General features: G+C 36.1%; 2 protein-coding genes and 1 pseudogene across 5 annotated transcripts in view; 1 reads left to right on the plus strand and 2 right to left on the minus strand.

The window, feature by feature from the left end:
* LOC148940155 (nuclear distribution protein nudE homolog 1-B-like) overlaps window positions 1-6,390 on the minus strand; it is a 101,173-nt gene extending 94,783 nt beyond the window's left edge. For 2 of the 3 annotated variants that reach the window (XR_016143442.1, XM_089105791.1), the window contains exon 1: window positions 6,297-6,390. The gene's annotated coding sequence lies outside the window, so the exon portion shown is untranslated. Of the gene's footprint in view, window positions 1-6,229 lie in introns of all 3 variants that reach the window. The other variant, XM_089105792.1, reaches the window with a different exon arrangement.
* The window catches only part of LOC148940154 (poly(A) RNA polymerase GLD2-B-like), a 610,602-nt gene that overhangs the window by 199,366 nt on the left and 389,830 nt on the right, over window positions 1-21,406 (plus strand). The gene's annotated exons all lie outside the window — the stretch shown is intronic.
* LOC148940157 (U1 spliceosomal RNA) lies at window positions 16,120-16,292 on the minus strand (annotated as a pseudogene).

Consider the following 21,406-nt stretch of genomic DNA (forward strand, 5'->3'; position numbering starts at 1 on the left):
AACTTGAAATAGAACTTGAGGGAAAGAGAGACAAAAAGAAAGGCTTAGACCCAATAAGGGCGAAAAAACCAGCCCTACCAAAAATATTCTCAGCTGCAGCGACTACATCAAAAGCCCCCTTTGATGAGGATTCTTCTATGTAGAGACTGAGCTAAAGCTAGATGAAAATTCAGAACTTTCAGGAGATGATATTACAGAACCTTATTATATTTTAGCAAAGGTGTTATTATCAAAGAAAAATCAGCCAACTATTTCATTTCCAGAGTTGTTCACCTGCTCCAGCAAAGTGAATGTGAAGACAGTGCCAGTGAAGGCAAGGGAGACTTAGAAGTTGAGTTCTTGAAGAACAATTCTGGCAGATTTGTAAACAGTGGGAAGAGTGCATTATTCATCAAAAGAAATGATGCTGAGCTAGTTCTGCATGACCCAACCATAAGTGGTGGAACTAGCTGCTTACCAGTATGGCTTTCATTTCCTATTGATCTGAGTATCTACAACTTAATATAGTTCAATTTTAAGGCTTTGGTTGAATAAAAATTTTTGAATGAAAATAAGAACAGATACAAAAATCAGATGTGTCATACTGAACTCAGTATGTGTGGAGGGTAGTATGACACACTTGATTATGCCCAGGATTAGGCTGACTGCTGAAAAAGTGAACAAGAAAATTCTTAAAAAAACCAGGAAGACTCTACAGGAAACCAGTATTTGCTACCAAAACATTGGCATCATGCATATATACCATACTTCATGAAAATAAAAAATAAACCAATTAAAATGTGTCATACTACCTGACTCTCTTCTCAATAATTTTCTAAAGATTGATGTGCAGAATTTCAAGCACTTCAATGTTAAATAGCAAGCACATTCCAAGATCCTCAAAATTCATGGTGTTTTTATGATTATTAATTTCCAAATAATTTGCCTGACAGAAACAATTGATGTATGACAGAATTGTCATGATTCTTGTCAATGGGTGAACTGTTTTATTGGTGTATTGCAATTTATGGAATAAATCTTAAGAATTGAAAGCAAATGGCACCACTCTTATTCTTACTTTATAATCTGGAAGGAATTTATTTTGTGAAAAATATGAAAGACAATAGGAAAAACAAGGAAACATGATTCATTGAAAGGTACTTGTATGATATATCCTTATCTAATGTTCTTCTAACATGTTTCTCCGATGCTCAATCCAAATGAAATATACCAAAGTAAGATAAAAATATAATATCTTAGAAACAAATTTGGGCTATATATTTGCACGTTAGGGGGGGGGGGGTAAAGTATAGTGTGTCTGCATGCCTAATGTGTTAGGTACAATTAATCTGCATATTATGTAGTAAGAATTGTTTTCTAACTTCACACTGTCCAAATACTTTAACCCCCCTCCCCCCCCTAATGTGCAAATATATAGCCCAAATTATATACTGTCCATCTATTCTGTCACTTCTCTTTGTCTTATCTCACATTAAGCTGAAAGAAACTAACAAAAAAAAACAAGTTATATAATGCATCAATGAAGGAACAACTTGAACAGTAGGGTGTTTATGATAAAAGTACCCACTAGAGTAGTAAATTTATGCATAGAATAAAACCCCAGTACTCTGCCAGTGCCTAATCTTGGCCAGATATTCTGATTAAAAAGTATCTTTATACACATAGACAGCAGGCTCCTAATCTTGGATATTATGTGTACAGGGTTAGATAGTTATGATTGACTGATGATTAGGACTAGACCAGTTGGGTTTAACCACAGTTTATATAATTATCCAGTAAGTTTACCGCAGATGATTTCTGGCTCTCCATTCTTGGTGCGAACAAAAAGCTTCTCCAACTTATTTCTGCATTAGCAGGTTAGTGTGTTTTCATCAATCAATGAGAAATGGCTACAAAGTGCATTATTTGTAATTTCGAAAGCAGAAAAAAACTTGGTGAGCCAGCCAAGTGGTTTGCAAGTGTCCCATCTCACAGGTATGACTTAATTTATATACAAACTATGACTTAATCTTTTATTTACATACAGTGGACTCAACTGATTGGCCAATGTAGGATTTTATAAAAAAAGGGGGCAGGGGGTTGATGAAATTTGTGAAAATAAGGATTTTTTTTTCTTCTAATAACTGGTGGAATAGGTGTGATAGTTTCAGGGGTGGATCCAGGATTTTTTAGGGGGGGCGCAAAAGAGGTTGATCCAACAAACTTATATTAATTAGGTAAATTATACTACTTTAAACTACTTTAGGGGGGTAACCCTTGCCCCCCCCCCTCTGCATCCGCAACTGGATAGTTTATCATTTTTTTTTCATATTGTGATATTTATTTTCTCAGATTGTAGTTCCTGTGATATTTTAAAAGTCTAGTTACCTGTTTTGGCAGAGAGCCTAGATAAGACTAGTTTCATTTTCAATCAATGTTTTCATATGAAATGGGCAGACCTTTCCTGAACTTTAAACAATAAACACCTCTGTTTGAAAATCTTTGCACTTTGTGAATTTAGATAGTGATAAGGGTTCCTTATTGAGTCCAATTATTGTTTGCTGTTGTAAAAATTGCCACAATAGCCCTATCCAAGAAAATACCAAACATCTGTTAAGAAGTGTTTTTTGTAAAATTCTTGAGGAGTTTTCAGACAATTGAAGGACATCACACATTTTAGTGGCAGATCCAAAATTTTATGGGGCTTTAAGCTAGAAAAGCTCCTATTATAGAATATTCTTCCAGTTTGTTTACCAGAAAATAAATAAAATGCATTTCTTACTGCTGAGTCTATATAATCTTAGACCTTTTACAGCACAATTTCCAAAATATTTCTAAGACTTTTTTCTAATGGGGAACTATAAGAAATAATACATTTTTAGCTATACATTTCAAAGATTTCAGCCGCTAAATTTTATGTTTGATTTTCCAGGGCAACAGAATGGCTAACAGTGTGTGGCTGGGAAGATATTTTGATCTAGGTTCACTATATATTTTGGCAGAAACTTTCTCAAAATGCCTTTGAAACCAACTTGAGACTCTGAAACCTATTTTTAATTCCTTAAAACATCTAATAACAACATTGCACTACTAATTACCAATTTTCATGTATGAATTGGAATAAATTAATTTAAAATTAGTTTCTTCAAAATTAGTGTTCCAACATTGAAGCCAAGTTTTGTATCCAAGAGAAATCTGACTTGTCTACCCATGAAAAGATCTAATTCTGCTTATGTTTATACCAGTTTATACATTCTCTGGAGCACTTGCACCTTGGTCCGGGTTTTTATAATGGGTTAGATAGGGAATGATCATACTGCTAATTCTATAAACTGTGGGCTTGCCTGACCATAAACTTGAAAAACATCTGGTTTTTCAACGTTAGAATTTACACACAAGTTATATCTAAACTCTACTATACATTTTAATACATTTATTCTGTTTCACAACACTTGTTTTAGATTAAATCTATCTAAGATTGATTGCATCAGTGATTAGAATATGTTTTTTTAAACTTAAGATCCTGTGTCCAAGATTAAACTCAAGCTTCAAATGTGTGGTCAAGATAGGCTCTACTGTTGTCTATAAGTACATTTGAAATTGTGAGTGTTGTATATGGTTAGAATATTCAAGCTAATCACATACTTGCTAAGAAGGTCTTGACACATCCAATGGCAAAACAATCCACTTTCTAGATAGTATGATAGAGATTTTATTGAATACATCACTTGATTCCCTTTGTTTTGCTCTTTTAAGATTCAATAATCACTTCTAGGTAAATTCCATTTTCAGCCCTTAAAGGGGCTCAAACAGCCCACAGTAACCAAAATTTAAAATTTTGTTTCTGAAAGGAAATTGACAAGTGCAAACAAATTGCCATTTGAGCCTGATTCAGGAATGATTAGTATTATTTTGATTAGTTGTAATAGTAAATATTATTTTGAAAACCAATTTCCAGGAATCTTTAAAAGAGCCTGAAGCCCACAAAATAGGGCATCACAGCATTACACCATTGAAATAACCATAGTTGAAAACAAAAAATTGAGAACTTAAGCCCCCACCTTGAACAAAGTAAAATCACATTTTGGCATGGGCAGGACTGAAGTTGCCCTAGAATCTATTATTGAATTTGGAAAGAGCATAAAAAAGACCATCAAGTATTCACCTTCTTCCTAGCTAAACTATGTGAATATGAATAAATTTGTTATAGATACTTGGTGCACAGTATAAAGTAAGAATTCTATCATTTTTTTAGATAGTACCCTTATGCAGCCTAGGACTATATGACCCCATTAAGCAGGGACTAGAGATGGATTGTCAAAAACGCAAACAAGACCTAGCCTATAAAAATGACTAAATTTGAGGCAGTTTATATTACTGACCTATGAATAAGAGGAACAAACCAGCTCTCTCCAAATATAATAATTACTTTACTCACAAATTCAATTTTGAGACCCTTACATAACCTCAATGGTGATACCTTTTTCTCTTATTTTAGATAAGCTACTGCTTATATAATGCTCTTAACATCACTCTTGTTTATACCAGCTTACCTTTAATCTGAATTGAATGTGATCAAGAACCAGAAAACACATGGAAAATAGCCTATATATGCACATCAGGGAGGAGGGTAAAGTAACTAAAGTATAGTGGAGTTTTAGTTGAAATGTGTTAACTACAACTATTCTGCATATAATAAAGTGAGAATGGTTGTTTTTAACTCTTTTATATGGCCCAAAATAAGAGAAAATCATACCATCTTTGAGGATCAGTAATGGGCTTAAAATTGAATTTACCAAGTAAAGCAACTATTAAATTGGAAAGAGGATAAGAAAAAGCAATAAAAATTCTACTTCAGCTATCTTGGAAAGGAGTTAGGTTAGGAAAATAAAACTTTCAGGGGTGGGTCTACAGGCTAAAGTATGTCCTGAGAAGGTATTTTGAAGTACCTACCTTCACTGCTTATCTGTCTAGAGGGTCCTGAAACTTATCTACATGACAGGTACTGAAATTTTGACAAAACAACATTTTACCTTAATTTTCAGTTATGAGTTTATTTTTCTGTGGCTTTAGGCAGTAAAATTCTACTTTAGCTACTTTTGGCTATCTTGGAAAGGAGTTTGGTTAGGAGAATGAAACTTTCAGGGATAGATCTACAGGCTAATGTATGTCCTGGGAAGGTATTTTGAAGTATCTAGCTCTACTCCTTCTCCCTCTAGAGGGTCCTGACCTTTGATGACCTTTAAAAATCTGTGTATTATAAAAATGAAACCTTGTAATATAGATCTTCTGCTTAAAATGAAGTCCAACAAAATTGTTTTCAGCTTCACAACTTTGCTCAATCCTGATTTATAGAGTTTTAAAGATATGCAAATACATTTCCTAAATTTTGAAAATTAACATTGATATGGCTTAAAATACTACTCAAATAACAGGAATGGCATTTTTCAGAACAAAAGCCATAGTAAAAAAAACTGATAACTGAAAATTAAGGTAAATGTTGTTTTGTCAAAATTTCAATAGGTATAGAACTGTCAAGTAGGCAAATTTCAGGATCCTCTAGAGGGAGAAGGAGAGGAGATAAGTACTTCAAAATACCTTCCCAGGACATATTTTAGCCAGTAGACCCATCCCTGAAAGTTTCATTTTCCTAACCTCACCCCTTTCCAAGATAGATAAAAGTAACTAAAGTAGAATTTTACCTTTATTTATCTTGGAAATGTATTTGAGCATCTTTAAAACCTTTTAAATTGGGATTGAGCAAAGTTGTGAAGCTGAAAAAATTTTGTTGTAGGCTAGGCTACTTAATTAAGTAGAAGATATATTTTACAAGGTTTCACTTTTATAACATACAGATTTTTGAAGGTCATCAAAGGACAGGACCCTCTAGAGGGAGAAGGAGTGGAGGTAGGTATTTCAAATAACTTCCCAGGACACACTTTCGCCTGTAGGCCTAGACCTATCCCTGAAAGTTTCATTTTCCCAACCTAACCTCTTTCCAAGATAGCCAAAAATAGAAATATACCAAAAGAGCATCAAGTGGTAGGCCTATTGTTCACCTTAGGCTATTTGTAAGTCAGTAGCCTAGGCTAATATGTCTATAAAATTAAGTGCCCCAAGTTTAACTGAATAGCTTATGAGCAATCTAAAAATCTCTCCCTTTTTGTTCTAGCGTTTCTCTTTCTGAAGAAGAGCCATTGTTCAAGACCTTACCTTTAATCAGGATATCTAAGACTACTAGGGGCCTTACCCTAGTCCTAAAGCACTGACTAGACATTCCACTCTAATATTAATTCACAATTTCAACTTATCCTTACAGCAGTAGCCTTAAATAGGCTAAACATCAGGAGAGTTTTCAGCAATCTAAGTTAGGAAATGAAAGTTTGTTCTTAAAACGAATTTGAAATATTGAACTTCTTCTTTTTGCGATAAAGTTTCAAAATCAAGATATTTCAGTCATAAATGTCAAAGATGGCAATAGCAACGACAAAAATTTCCCGACAACATTGAGGTAGTTAAGCATTAAATTTTAGTTTAGTATATAGAAAGCAGGAAGGGGTGAGATGTAGATTATTTTGCATTATTTTAAAGGATATAATATAGTAGGGCAGATCCCATAAACGATATTCCCTTAAATAGAATACTTGATATCAAAACAGTCAAAATAAATGTTTCTCCATAAAAAAAGGACGAAACAAATGCCAAACAATTTTAAAGGATATAATATAGTAAGGTTGGTCTCACAAACGGCATTCCCTTAAATAGAATACCTGATATAGAAACAGTCCAAATAAAAACAGTCCACATAGAAAAATACAAAACAAATGCCGTCTTTGTAAAAAATAAAAAAAACAGGTTTTTGTAACTAAAACTAAGGAGCAACATTAAAACTTAAAACAAACATAAATTATTACGTATATGTGGGGGTACACCACCTTGGCAATACCTCGCTCTATGAACTAAAGTTCAAATTTTGTTCCAATTCCTTAAGAATGACCTCTGAATCACAAAAGCCGTTTAATTAGAATAAATAGCTCTTTTGAAAGTACTAAAAATACTTTAGCATAAAGAGCGAAGTATTGCCGAGAGGCAAAACCCCACATATATGTAATAATTTTTGTTTTTTTTAAGCATTTATGTTGCTCCTTACTTTCAGTTGCAAAAACTTTTTGTTTTCTTTATTTAATTCAGATCGTTTTTTAATAATGATGGGAAATCAGGTGCCCACTTCATGGAAAATTCTCTTCCCCCATGAAAAATTCCTCCATTGAAAGATCCTCCCACGTAACCACCTCCCCTCTCACCTCCCCCACACCACCAGAACCCCCCCCCCCCCTCGAAAACGACTGTATATTTCCCTATAGCCAATAATATATGTTAACAATGGGCAAAGTTCATAACTTGCAACCCTTCTCCTGGGGACTGTGGGGGATTAAGTCGTCCTCTAAGACATAGCTCTTAGATTTTTCGACAATGCTGAACAAAATGGCTATCTTAAAATTTGATCTGGTGACTTTGGGGAAAACATAATGGTAAGAAGGGGCCTAGTTGCCCTCCAATTTTTCGGTTATTTAAAAAGGACACTAGAACTTTTAATTTCCGTTCGAATGAGCACTTTCGTGAAATTCTAGGACCCCTGGGTCGATACGATCACCCCTGGGGAAAAAAACAAATAAACACGCATCCGTGACATTTCTTCTTGCAAAAAATACAAAATTTAACATTTTTGCAGACAGGAACTTGAAACCTCTACTATGAGGTTCTCTGGTTCGCTGAATCTGATGGTGTGATTTTAATTATAATTATATGCTTTTTACGGAATGTTTCCCCCTTTTTTCGAAAATAAACAAAATTTTCTCAGGCTTGTAACTTTTGGTGGGTAACACTAAACTTGATGAAACTTATATATTTAAGATCAGCATAAAAATCCTACTCTTTTGATGGATCTATTTGTATCAAAATTACGTTTTTAGAGTTTCGGTTACTATTGAGCCGGGTCGCTCCTTACTTACAGTTCATGATTACGAATCGTTTGAATGAGGTGATACTTTGATTAGCGATACTATAGGTTTGACCTTAAAAGACGTCAGATGGCGGAATTCCAGCAGCAGAGTATTCAAAATGAAATGAACTTGGGTAGTATATATTTTTTTTCTAACTTGGTTTTAAGGGTGAATGTTCGCACCTGTTGGCATTGAAAGTTAATAATAACCTAAGTCTTTTTTTTCTTGTTTAATGACCACTTATTTGATTGGTTTGAATACTGAACATTCACTATGTGTTTCAAATGGTAGTTTGAATAATGTGGGTATTTTTCATTTTTTCCGGACATTTCTGAGTCAGTTTGAGGGACAATATATCTAACGCGTTTAAAATGCACATTTAAATCTGTATAAATGAAGCTAAAGGCTTTTAATGGATGTATGAATTTTATTTCCCACTGAAGAAATAACATCACAGCAGTAAAATCTATATAAAATAAAATTGAAAAAGCATAAATGTATAAAAAGAAAACAATAAATCGACACTAATATGATGGAGCATCCCGCAGTTCATTTCCTGTTACTAGGTAGGTTAGGGTGGGGTTTGGGTAATAGCATGGGTAAGGTATACTATATCAGTCACTATTTACTGTGTTACGCTTCCAAGAAGTTTCCAGCACGCGACCGGTATTCACTGAACTGTATTACGTATTTTATTCTTATTAAATAAAACAACCCAATATGGAAAAAACGCTAGAACAGGCGGTGTAACCATCAAAGAAAGTAGATCAGCCGAAATTTGTTTATTTGGTGGAAGCTTTCGAAAACACAGGTATACTGTAAACTTTTTGTGAAGTAAACTCTGATAAAGTGAAGGGTTTGCCTGCTTTTCAGAATCATTTACACCTGGTAACGTACTGCAGAGCATGGCCCAAAACGTCAGATATGTGGTGTGTCATCTCATGAGCATAATTGGAGGGAAAGATATCAGTTATAGGTGCGCATAAGAAAGCGTAGTGGGCAAAAGTTCATTGTAATGGAATTATGAATCTCAACAATCTTAAGGTCTTTGATACCCCACCCTCCTCGTGTATCGAGACAACCTGGACCCAGGACCCAGGCGGGACCCTGGGTCCTGGCGCTTGCTGAACCTGAACCCAAAAGAGTTTGATTTACACTAGTAATTGTTTGGTACTAGAAAATAGTGTATTCGTTCAAATGGACTTAAATAGTGCAACGTACTCAAAACTGTGTAATATGTAGTTTGTTTCGGGGCAGAAAGTAAATTGAGAAAAAGAACAACACCGCAGTAAATATTTGATTTTAAGAAAAATGCCATATCGTATATTGTCCTTTCGCCGTCAAAATTATTTAACGGTGAAATTTCCTTCCTTACTTTGAAAAAGACAATATCAGAAAATAAAGTAAATATTATATACGATAAATAAGTAAATATTACACACAGACCCTTCTTCTAATATCTGGAAATACACCTATTTCACAAGTTCAATTTTTCTGTATAAAATTGTCGGCAATCTTCAAGATGAAGAAAAGAGGTCAAAGCTACTTAAAGTTCTAAATAGAAATTGAGGAGAAATAAAAGAAACACACTGCTTGTGTCCCTCAAATCTCCTGCAAAACAAATTAATTTTACCAAAAAAGAAACTATCTATTCACTTTTTATCCAGTGTTATTTTAATGTTTAATTTTGTTTGTCTATGTCTGGTCTTGAACTTCCACTAGTGCATTATTTTGTATTTGCGCATTTATTCCATAAGTGCATTTATTTATTCACTCCATTTGTGCATTTATTGAACTGCCATCTATATGCATTTTTTTATGAGATAACACGTTGCTTTTAGTCTTAGCAGGTGACAGTGCTCGTGTTCAAGTAATTTTGAAAAGTTTGCTACACTCAAAAGTAATGCAAAACTCGATAGCCATAGAGAAATTAAAATAAATAACAGAGTCAAACTCAAAACGAGCATAAATTAATCTAAGTAGGGTTCTCAAACCCTATGCTTTCTAAAAGCCAGAATATAATTTGTACTTTACTGAAAAATCCAAATGAATTTACTGAAAAAATGTGCATTGTCAGTTTAATATACATATGCTGATATTTATTCCTTAAAATCTTAATTAATTTTGATTTCTTGAAGTTCTAAAAATGAAAACATTTAAAAGAACTTTTTCAGTAAAGTATAAATTTAGCCACCAGTGTTATACCAGCAGGCCACAACGGCACTGGCGTGGTAATATACGGGTGTCACCACTTATTGGAGGGGAAAGCCCCGGCCCCAAATTATAATGTGATGCCTGCGTCTACCACACCGGTTCTGCAAAATATCAGGTTTGGTGCTACCCTATTTACAGTATCCCCTGTCCCAGGGTATGACAACGCGATCGAGTGGTCAAATGGCCATTTTCTAAAGCGAACTGGACCCGCCTTGGGTTACCACTGAAAATCTCTCCTTGGAGGTAACAACCCCCCTGTCAATATAATAATGAAGGTATCTCGTAACTATATTCCTACCCTGCCTGGGTTACGGAAACTAGTACACAGTTTGTAAAAAATACCCTACTTGTATTCTTCCAAACGGTCACAATAATAGCACAAAAATATGATTCCCCGAACAAGGTCTTAACGCAGACTAAATCGAAAAATAAAATTCTGTACACAACTGTTCATAGGGGTGGACCTTCGCTTGGCCCAGCCAATCATCTCAATCCCCATTCATAACCAATTCTACCTTCCTAGCCCTATTATTCAGTGACTCAAACCAGGAAGTTCAAAATAGAATTTACTTCAAAGCTTACTTATTGCAAAACAACTATCGCTTAGCAACAAGACTTTTAAATTGTCTTTGCAAATTATACTATAGGTAAATCTAAGCAAGTGTAATTAGAAAGAAAACAGATCATTTATCTGAAAGAAAAAGAAACAGGAGTGGAACCCCAACACCTCCCCCCGTAAGATAAATGACCGCCCACGCGCTACCTTGGTCCACCCTTACGAACATAAACACATAACTTCAACTTTACAAAATCCATTTGCCTTCTGTCTTCCACCAGTGTCTCTGCTACTACTTCCACCGCTTGGCTCTGGATCGGTCGTCATCTACACGTCTCTACTGTAGGACCACCATGGTCTAAATCGTATAGCATCCACATTAGGTTTCGAAAGTTGAAGTCCCCAAGATTTGTAGACAATGATTGAGCGTAGCACAATCAAAAACAAAAAATTCTCTCGCTCTAACGAATTTACATTTGAGAGGAGCAGAGAATCAGTTTTTGGCACATTTAATGATGCCAGTCATCACGAAAAATTGGCTGCACTAGCCACTTAATTTCCACCTGTAGAAACAAGCCCACATCTCAATAAAAAAGTAAGTTGCACTTTGGCATATTTTGAGAATTTCTATAGCCAAACCTGCACTGGCCTGTGAACACGATAGGGACACTGGGAAAGAAGTAAAATTTTGAGCGAACTATGAATCGCCTTTTTTCTGGGTTCCCTCCCCTGGGATAATCAAATGCAGAATATACGTTGATGCTAATTGAAGATGAAACTTAGATACATTTCCCACTGAATACAATTTGCCAGAAATAATTGTCGGTTCCCATGAAGAGTAAAAACTATGAATAGGTTTACTGGACAAAGGTTTGGGTGAAATGTGAAGTGACTGGGAGAGAGTATCCCCCAAGGACTCCAGATCAGAAAGGCAAAATCTCGGTAAAGGGATCACAACTTGTCCATCAGTTATGCATTGAGGAAAATGGCTATCTTTCGCGACTTCCCGCAGGGGATCTTCCCCAAGGGATTCCTCCCTCTCTAAAGGATCGACATATCTTTTGAATTGATAATACTAATCTCAGATTCCTTTCCAAGTTTTCTCCAATCCGACTCGATATTCAATATCTCCCAACTTTCCCCCAGGCCGTTGTAGGTCATTCATCTCTATTTTGTAACCATCTTGTTTTATTCCCCATGTAGCCCCGAAATATGTTTCCGGGGAAACAAATATATGTTTCCCCGAACAGGGTTTAAACGCAGACTAAATCAAAAAATAAAATCTTTGAAACCTAGAAAATTACAACTTTTGGTACCGCATGAACTGAAAAATCGGTAATAAAATTGATAGAATCTTGCAGCTTTTTTGGTGGCAAAGACTGAAACAGGATATTGTCAACTTTTGTAAAATATGCAATTAGTCGCATACTAAAAACTAAATGAAAAAGTTCCAATGAAAAAAAGTGCCCATTTTCGGCAAACCATCTGAGAGGATTTCAGTGGACATTGTAGGTCCACTCCCAAAATATAGCGCAGGAAATAGATTCATTCTAGTTATTAATGATCTGGCTACGAGATAGCCAGAGGCTATCCCAATGCGAACAATGAAATCACCAAAAATCGCAGAAGAATCAGCAAAATATGTCTCACGTCACGCAATCCCAAAAGAAATTTTAACAGATAATGGAACCAATTTTATATGGACAGATTCAAAAATTATATAACATTCTCGAAACTAAGCAAGTATTAACTACTCCGTTCCATCCTTAGACAAATGGAGTGACAGAAAAAATTAACGGAACCGTAATTAGTGTGTTGAGACGTTTTGTAAGGGGTGATGTGAATCAGTGGGAAAAAATGATATCTTTTTTGCATACAGGGAAACTCCACACCCAGCTATAGGGTTCTCGCCATTTGAATTACTATATGGGGCAAACCCAAGGAGTTGTTATATATTTTAAAGGAATCATGGGAGAATGATTCGAAAAATGAAGAAACCATGATAAGACACTTGCTATCACTGCGAGATAAACTCCATAGATACCATAAAATTGCCAAGCAAGGACAGGGGGAATACGCAGAAAAAAATATGGTACGATAAATCTGCATGAAGTCCTCATATTGCTACCGGACGGAAATAATAAATTAGAAGTAAGATAGAAAGGACCATTTAAAGTGAAAAAGAAAATAAATGATTTAAATTATATGATACAATTAGATGGGGCAAGAAAAAACGAAGAAGTTTACCATGTGAATTTATTGAGGAAATTTAATAAAGAGAATGAAAAGGGAAGCCACAAAGATCCGAAGAAGCGCTGCCTCATGATTTTGACCTCAGAAAATGACGAGGAAAGTACCCCTTTGGATAGAACAGACCCGCCGGAAACACATATAAATGCCATTGAAAGAGTTTCGTCTGAAACGCATCTGAGCCAAGCTAAGAAATACCAATTAAATATCTTATTCACGGAGCTTGCAGATGTATTAACAGACCGAATGGGAAAACGAAGAATGGGGTACATAAAATACCAGTAAAAGAAAACCAATAAAACAAAACCCGTACCGAATACCACACGCTAAAAGGAAGGAAATGAAAAAAGAAATAGACTGAATGCTCGATTTAGGGGTTATAAAACCATCAAAGTCAGAATATGTAGCGCCAGTCGTATTAGTCCCAAAGAAGGATGGCTCCATTCGATTTTGCGTAGACTACAGAAAAGTGAATAATATTTCCGAATCAGACGCGTATCCAATACCAAGAATGGATGCGTATCCAAGAATGGATGAAATTCTAGAGTCAGTAGGTTCTGCAAAATTTATATCAATTTTAGACTTGAGAAGTTTAGACTTATAGCGAAAAACTACTGAGAAATCCAGATTTTTCCTTTCCATTTGTGCTACAAACTGACAGTTCAGATTATGGATTACGGCCAGCTTTATCTCTAGATTTTGAGAATGGGGAACATCCAATCCTATTCATATCCGAAAAATTGTCAAAAGCAGAATTAAATTATAGTACAATTGAAAAAGAATGTCTTGCAATAGTATCAGCGGTCAAAAAACTTGACTTTTATGTACATGGACGAAAATTTAAAATAGTGAAGGATCACAACCCATTGAGGTGGCTAAACATAATTAAGACAGATAACCGACGATTGGCACGATGGGCCCTGTGCTTACAAGAATAATATTTCGAAATAAAGTCAAGACCGGGGACAGATAACGGAAATGCTGACGGAATGTCCGATTGGGAAAAAAATATATATGTTGAGAATTTAAGATTAGATGGGCTATGCCTAGCTAATAAAATGATAGGGGAAAGATTGGGAGATATTGCATGTCGGGTTGGATTAGAAAAACATGGGAATGAATATGGGATTAGTTCAATCAACTCTAAGGGAGATTTTTTTTTTGGGGGGGGGGAGGGGGGGGGGGAGAAGCCCCTTTGGGGAGCCATGAATAATGGACGATTCATTCAACGGACGACTGGTTGACCAGTTGTGATCCTGTTACGGAGAATTTGAATCTCTGATCCAGAGTCTTTGGGAGATACTCTCTCCCAGTCACTTCATATCTCACCCAAACCTTTGTCTAGCAACCCTATTCATAGTTGCTACTCTTCATGGGAATCGACAGGTATTTCCGGCAAACATTAATCAGTATCTAAATTTCATCTTCAGTTGGTATCAACGCCTATTCTTCATCTGATTATCCCAGGGGAGGGAACCCAGGTTGAACTGATTAATGATTCATGCAAACCTTTACCTGATTTCCTTGTACCCCTATCGTTTTCAGAGGCCTATGCATTTTTTGCCTTAGATCATTTCAAATTGTGCCAAGGGGCAATTTACATTTTAAGTGAGATGTGGTGTTGTTTCCACCGATGGAAATTACGAGGCTAGTGCAGCCAATTTTTTATGATGGCTGGCATCATCGAATGTACCAGAAACTGATTCTCTGCTCCTCTCAAATGTAAATTCGTGAGAGCGAAGAAATTTTTATTTTTGATCATGCTGAGCACAATTATTTCCTGCGAATCTTGGGGACTTCAATTTTCAAAACCTCATGCGGATGCCATACGATAGAGACCATGGTGGTTCTAAAGTGGAGACGTGTGGATGGTGACAGATCCAGAGCCAAGCGGTGGAAGCAAAGGCACTGGTGGAAGAAAGAAGACAAATGGATTTTGTTAAGTTGAAGTTCAGTGTTATGTTTGTAAGGGTGGATCAGCGTGAAGCATGGGTGGTCATTTATCTTACAGGGGGAGGTGTTGGGGTTCCACCCCTTATTTCTTTTCTTTTCAGATAAATGACCTATTTTCTTTTCTGTAATTACAGTTGCCTATCAGATAATTTTCAGTCGTAAGTTAAACTCTCGCCGTCAAAGCAACCATTTTGCAAGAGAAAATAAATTGACTGGATTATAATTCAGTATGAGTCATCACATGGGCTTGCTAAATTTCAAGTCATTGATTCTGAAAATATGTGTAGGGCAGATTGGATTGAGAGACTTGATACATTTGATTTGGCCCACGTCACACTGAGCCACACTCCAAGTGCTAAGATTCTTTTATGTGGTAAAATATTTTAAGTTAGTCTTTTTAGAGAGTCTGTATTGAGAAGTTGATTTGTTTTGTGCCCTTTTGAAAGATTATATGTAAGCCGTTTTTTACAGCTGTGTAGACTATTTTTCCAGTAACCCAGACAGGATACGAAAAGATTTGCAAAACATACCGTCATTTCTTAAATCGACAGGGAGGTCTGTTTACCCTTCTAGGACATAGCTAGAGATATTAGTGGTGACCTAGGTTGGGTGCACCTTTGGCCTAGAGTTTGGCCGTTTGACCGTTCAATCACTTTATCATACCCTGTAGCAGGGTATACCTTACTAGAGTATTAAAGTACTCTATATTTACAGAACAATAGTGGTAACCACGAGCATTCCATTACAATATTTGAAGTGCCCGCAAGGCTTCCCCTCCAGCAAGTGGCGTAGCAATATTTTTGCACCAATATCTGGTGGCAGTCATGGCTTACCACTAAAACATTCAGCAATTTGATTCGATCCCTAGTTCAATTTAAAAATCAGTATCTAGTAATTACAGAGTACTTTCAAAAATAAAATGCATCAGGAATCTATAGAGTATACGCTCAACTTTCTCATTTGCTTGGGATTTTAGGCACAGTTCTTCTGTAATTGTTCAAACATGTAAGTTTATCAAGAAATTAATTTTTTCAAAAGGGCCCAAAGATTAATTTTACACGTTCCATTGTCTTAACAACATCGAATTGTATACTTTTTTCCTTCAACTGATAATTATGTCACATATAAAACGGGCTCAAAGAACAAAACTTTTCAATATGTGGACATGACTCTGTGCAAACACAGTCCCCCACTACCAAAAATTATGCTGTTGAGTTACCCCCATTTGGGAGTAATCACAGGTGTCAGCCGATCCGAAGTGCAATGGAAAGACCTCACCGTGGGAGTGCCTCCTTCATGAACAAGGCAGTTCTCCTCTTCTCCAGCCAGGTAAGTATGATTTGTTAAAATCTAACATTTTTCTAATATTTTTCGACATTAATCCGATTGCTTTGAATGCCGCTCAAAAGCTCTAATGTATTAAACAAATGCAGTTTTACAGAACTTTTTCACATCAATCAGTCAAGTCTTTAAGTTATTTTCAAAAATAGGCATGTTCCATTTCACTTTCATACTCAACGTCTTCATCGTTTGAATGCAAATTTACCTTTTTGAGAAAAGGAAATCAGGCCACTCTGTTATCAACATAACTGAATAGTCGAAGCTTTAATTTCTGAGGACCCAGTGACCATCTTACTGATTACTGATAATTTAAGAAACTTTTTCCCCAATTTTTTTTTGTAAAGGAAAGTAAAGAGCTCGTTTAAGCCAAAAATGAGCGGAAATGAAGTCAAATAATCTTCCAAGCGTAAGACTACCACAAAACCCTTCTTCTGCAGACAGTCTTTGAGATTTCTACAATTTCAGTGAAGATTATGCCAATTTAAAATTTCTAAAACACAAATTATTGTGCTATTGAAATCTTTGCAATAGTTCGGTTTTTAGAAAATTAAACATGGCATAATCTTCACTGAAATATTGGAGATTTCAAAGACTATCTGCGAAAAAAGTGATTACAGATTTCGACTCTTCACCAATTGCTCTATCGATCCTTGTTAATAATTAAAAAAAACAAACAAGTATTTTAAACTGAAAGTAAGGAGTGACATTAAAACTTAAAACGAACAGAAATTATTCCATATATGAAAGGGGCTGTCCCCTCCTCAGCGCCTCGTTCTTTACGCTAAAGTTTTTCATTGTTTAAAAAAATAGAGTCGTGAGAAAGTCAAACTTTAGCGTAAAGAGCGAGGCGCTGAAAAGGGGACAGCCCCTTTCATATACTTTACGGAATAATTTCTGTTCGTTTCAAGTTGTAATGTCGATCCTTACTTTCAGTTAAAAAAAAACTTTTTTTTTATTTAATTTCTGAACGTTTTCTAAATAATGCTGGGAAATCGGGCACCCCCTTCATTAAAAATTCCCTTCCACATGAAAAATTCCACTATGGAAAGATCCTCCCACGTAAACCTCTCCCCAACCCCCCCCCCTACCAGAAAAAATCCCCCGTAAAATATCTGTATACTTCGCAATAGCCTATACTATAAGTAGACAATGGGCAAAGTTTGAAACTTGCAGCCCTTCCACTTGGGACTGTGGGGGGCTAAGTCATCGTTAGAGACATAGTTTTTACATTTTTCGAGTAGGCTGAACCAAATGGCTATCTCAAAATTTCAATCAGGTGACTTTGGTAAAAAAAAATGAGCGTGGAAGTGGGTCTAGCAGCCCTCCAGTTTTTGGTCACTTAAAGCGGGCACTAGAACTTTTAAGTTCCGTTTGAATGAGCCCTCTCAAGTAGAGATGCCTTATTGAATACTACGAGAACACATGTGCTGCCACCTACATCTTTTTTTAACACCAAATTTGGGCATAGAGTCCCTAGGGAGAACACGTGGTTAATGGGGTCAATGACCTCTTTTTTCCAAGGTCGATGTTGTTGTTTTGGGCAAGTGCACACTCTCAGTGAATGTCATGGTGGCAAGAAATAGGGAATACTAATTGTTGTTGTTGTTGTTTTGCTCGAGACAAATGTTAAAAGTATCCAGAAATAGAAAATCGTTACATCATATCTCTCCTCCTAAGCCAGTCAGAGGGCATATTTACATAACAATTCACTCTTGAGATTTCGCATGTAACGGACATGCATTGTGATTATATTGTCATAAAGTATTTTGACATAGTTGATACGAAAATGGATAAATTTAACTCTTTTGAAGCCTTAACTGCCACAATTTGCAATGTAAGTACATTTTCATTTTTATTTTCAAAATAAAATTATTTTCCTTGGTCACCCTCCAGTATATTCAGGTAAATCCCCCCCCATACAATACAAACATCACTATACAATCTTTATACTCGATAGAAAACATAAAATATGTTCTTTTACCCTCAAAACCTAACCCCCCCCCCCATTGTTTTACAAACACAATTCTCGCAAATAGAAATAATTATCTTTTCGTTAAATTCCTGTTTTTTATTTTCAAATAAAATTATTTTCCTTGGTCACCCTCCAGTATATTCAGGTAAATCCCCCCCCCACCCATACAATACAAACATCACTATACAATCTTTATACTCGATGGAAAAAATAAAATATATTCTTTTTACCCTCAAAACCTACCCCCCCCCCCCCATTGTTTTACAACCAAAATTCTCCCAAATAGAAATAATTTTCTTTTCGTTAAATTCCTTCCTTCTATATTTCCAGCTAAAGCGACCACTGACTTCTGTCAATTTTTAAAGAAAATGCCGCTCTGTTTTGACATAATGCTCCAGCGTGAAGTTAAAATTAGCTATCACCCCTTTTCCCTCTGTGTTTACGAACGCGGCGGCCAAAGTCAAAGGAACCGTTCTTCCGTCAAAATTAAAACACTTTGAGGCAATAATTAAGCACAGACGTGATGCTCTATTTTGGGGAAGTGAACCGAGTTATTTTCAAATTAAGGACAAACAATATATTGAAGACATTGTGTAAAGGGGGGGAGAGGGGGGCAATGCCATCGCTTCTAACAGCTTCGTTGTAAGTAAATTATGTAAAAGGGAGAGGGAGGGGGCAATGCCTCAATTCTATCGCCATCATTGTAAAATGCAAGGCTAGAAATAAAAGTCCTTAGGAGTTGCATGAAGCTTATATTATGTGTAAATTGAATAGCATTTTAACCTATGTTTGCAAAATTTAGGCCTATAGGCCGCTGGGTTAACAATCATTTATCTAATTTAAAGCCTATAGACTGGAACATTTAATATTTTTACAAGCTGTCTAATAAAAACGTTTGATTTCTAAGCCTAATATATTTCTCGCAAAATTTTTACTTTTTGCTTTGCTGAAAAAGGGTGGAGAAGGGGGCTTCTTTGAGATAAATGCTTTTCTAGACAAAATTATATGGATGATGATACTAACTTTCTTTCTGTAAAAAAAAAAGGAAATTATTTCAATACTAACTTTTTTCTCTTCTTTAAGGCCAATTGTGAAGAATGTGCCCCACCTCCTAGTAAGAAAGCAAGAGAGGGTGAGGCAGCCCCTCTAAGAGCATCATTTATACAATATGCTCGTCGCCCGAAACCCCCCAACTCCACGCTGCCTGACCCAACGCAGCCTCTCAGAAAAACAAAAAGAAAGTGGGCGGATAGCTACAATGTCGAAGCCCCACCTACGCAAAATAACGTCCTCCAACACGCACCACCCAGACCATCTGGCACCCAAGTGCAGCCAGGATATGCAAATGTGAGCATTTTTTTCCTACCTATCTTATAGAAATACATATCTATTACTTCCAATGTTTTTTAGTCCTTTCTTTTTCACTATTTTTCAATATTGTGTAAAAGTGTATCTCTGAGATATTAACCCCCCCCCCCACCATTATTACATATCTAAATGTAATTTTTTTTTGCAAAGAAACCGCTCTTTTTCTTCTAATCTTTACTATTTTCTCTGTTGCTATCTCTTCGCCGCTATCTCGTACAGTTTTAGATACCTTTGAAACTCTGTGAATGCTATTTTTCACATAGTTTTAAGAGAGAGATTATTCCATTTTATCCATCTGTCACATATCAGCGTTCTAATTTACACTGAATATTTCTATCGTGCCAAGATTTTACTGAGGGGAAAGCGAGTTAACGGTTCTCGACATTTTCCTCGTCTGAAGTTCATTCCTGGAAATTGGAACACTCGCGCACGACAGGTTACAATAATTAAACTCATGAGTTCACTGAACCAGTATGGAATTAGAGAGAAATAGCGACTTATGCTGTCTAAGCGAATATATCAACTTTTGACGGGTATTATGTAAAGATTTTATGGGAGCCGGTCGCGAAGCGCTGTGGGAAGCACTGCGAATTAGAGAAGCACCGCGGGATGCGCTGCGGGAAGCACCGAGGGGATGCGCTGCGGGGAGTTGCTGCGGGCCCAAGAAGCGCTGCGGGATGCGCTGCGGGCCCGAAAAGCGCCGCGAAAAAAAAACAAACATTGCTGATTTGAACACTTTGAAATAAACTATTTTTGAACAAAATCTAATTGCCGCCTTCTATGTAAAGCGACGTTTTAGATTGTAAATATCTTATATTAAGTTGGAAATTGATTGCTTTCAGTTGAATTAACCAAATGCTACTACTAAGCGCTGACTTTAAATAATAATCCAAATTTTAAAAACAGTACGGATGATTTGAACACTTTGAAAATAAGCTATTTTTCATTTATAGGTTGGATGACCATTGGTCCCTTACTCACCATCGTCATCGAGTGAAGGAGAGGACGCATCGGTGGACTTACAGAGCAATTCACCATGGAGCGACTCTCTACTGGAAGTTCCAGATAATATTGATGCTTTTCTAAGTAATTATTTCAATGTAGAACCTAGCACAGTTGAGCAAGGTAATGTTCCTAGTTCAGAGGGGGACTTACCATTGCTAAGTCCAAATACCCTACAAATTTTAGAGGATTTTACAGGGAACCCTCCTCTATCCCCCACTGATTACCTACTTCCACTTCAAACAACTGAAGTGGAACATAGCCCAAATATTGTTGAACAACTTGGGGGAGGGGGTAATATACAAGAGGAGGGTACAACTATTCCAGACTTTCAATTGTCGAATACAATTTTAAATGCAATAGTTGTTTTCACTGCGACGTTTGGGAATCCTTTTAATTCACTTATGCGGGGAAATTTTGTGTTTGATCCCGTAGAAATTGTGCATGAATATGTAGATAAAATTCGTGCACTACTGGAGAACCAGATTCAGTTGTTGGGAGGTAGGGATTCAATTAAGGTTTCTATTGTTTTAAAGGTTTTTTATTTAAATGAGGGGAAAAGTGAAGTTTATTATCATTATGTACATTCCAAGATGCGCGTAATTTATCCAAATTTAGAAAATTTTGAGGGAGTTTTTAGCGAGTGGGTAGGACAAATTATAGCGCATCTCGAGAACTATAACGAAAATGGGAGCGGGTCTATAGTTTTATTTATTGAAAATTTAAGCGTTAATATTTGTAAATTTAAGAAAGATTTTATTATTAGAG

This window comes from Artemia sp. Qi Xiang Cuo, chromosome 20, assembly GCF_049724085.1.
Source record: "Artemia sp. Qi Xiang Cuo chromosome 20, ASM4972408v1, whole genome shotgun sequence".
In the NCBI taxonomy this organism is placed as follows: Eukaryota; Metazoa; Arthropoda; class Branchiopoda; order Anostraca; family Artemiidae; genus Artemia; species Artemia sp. Qi Xiang Cuo.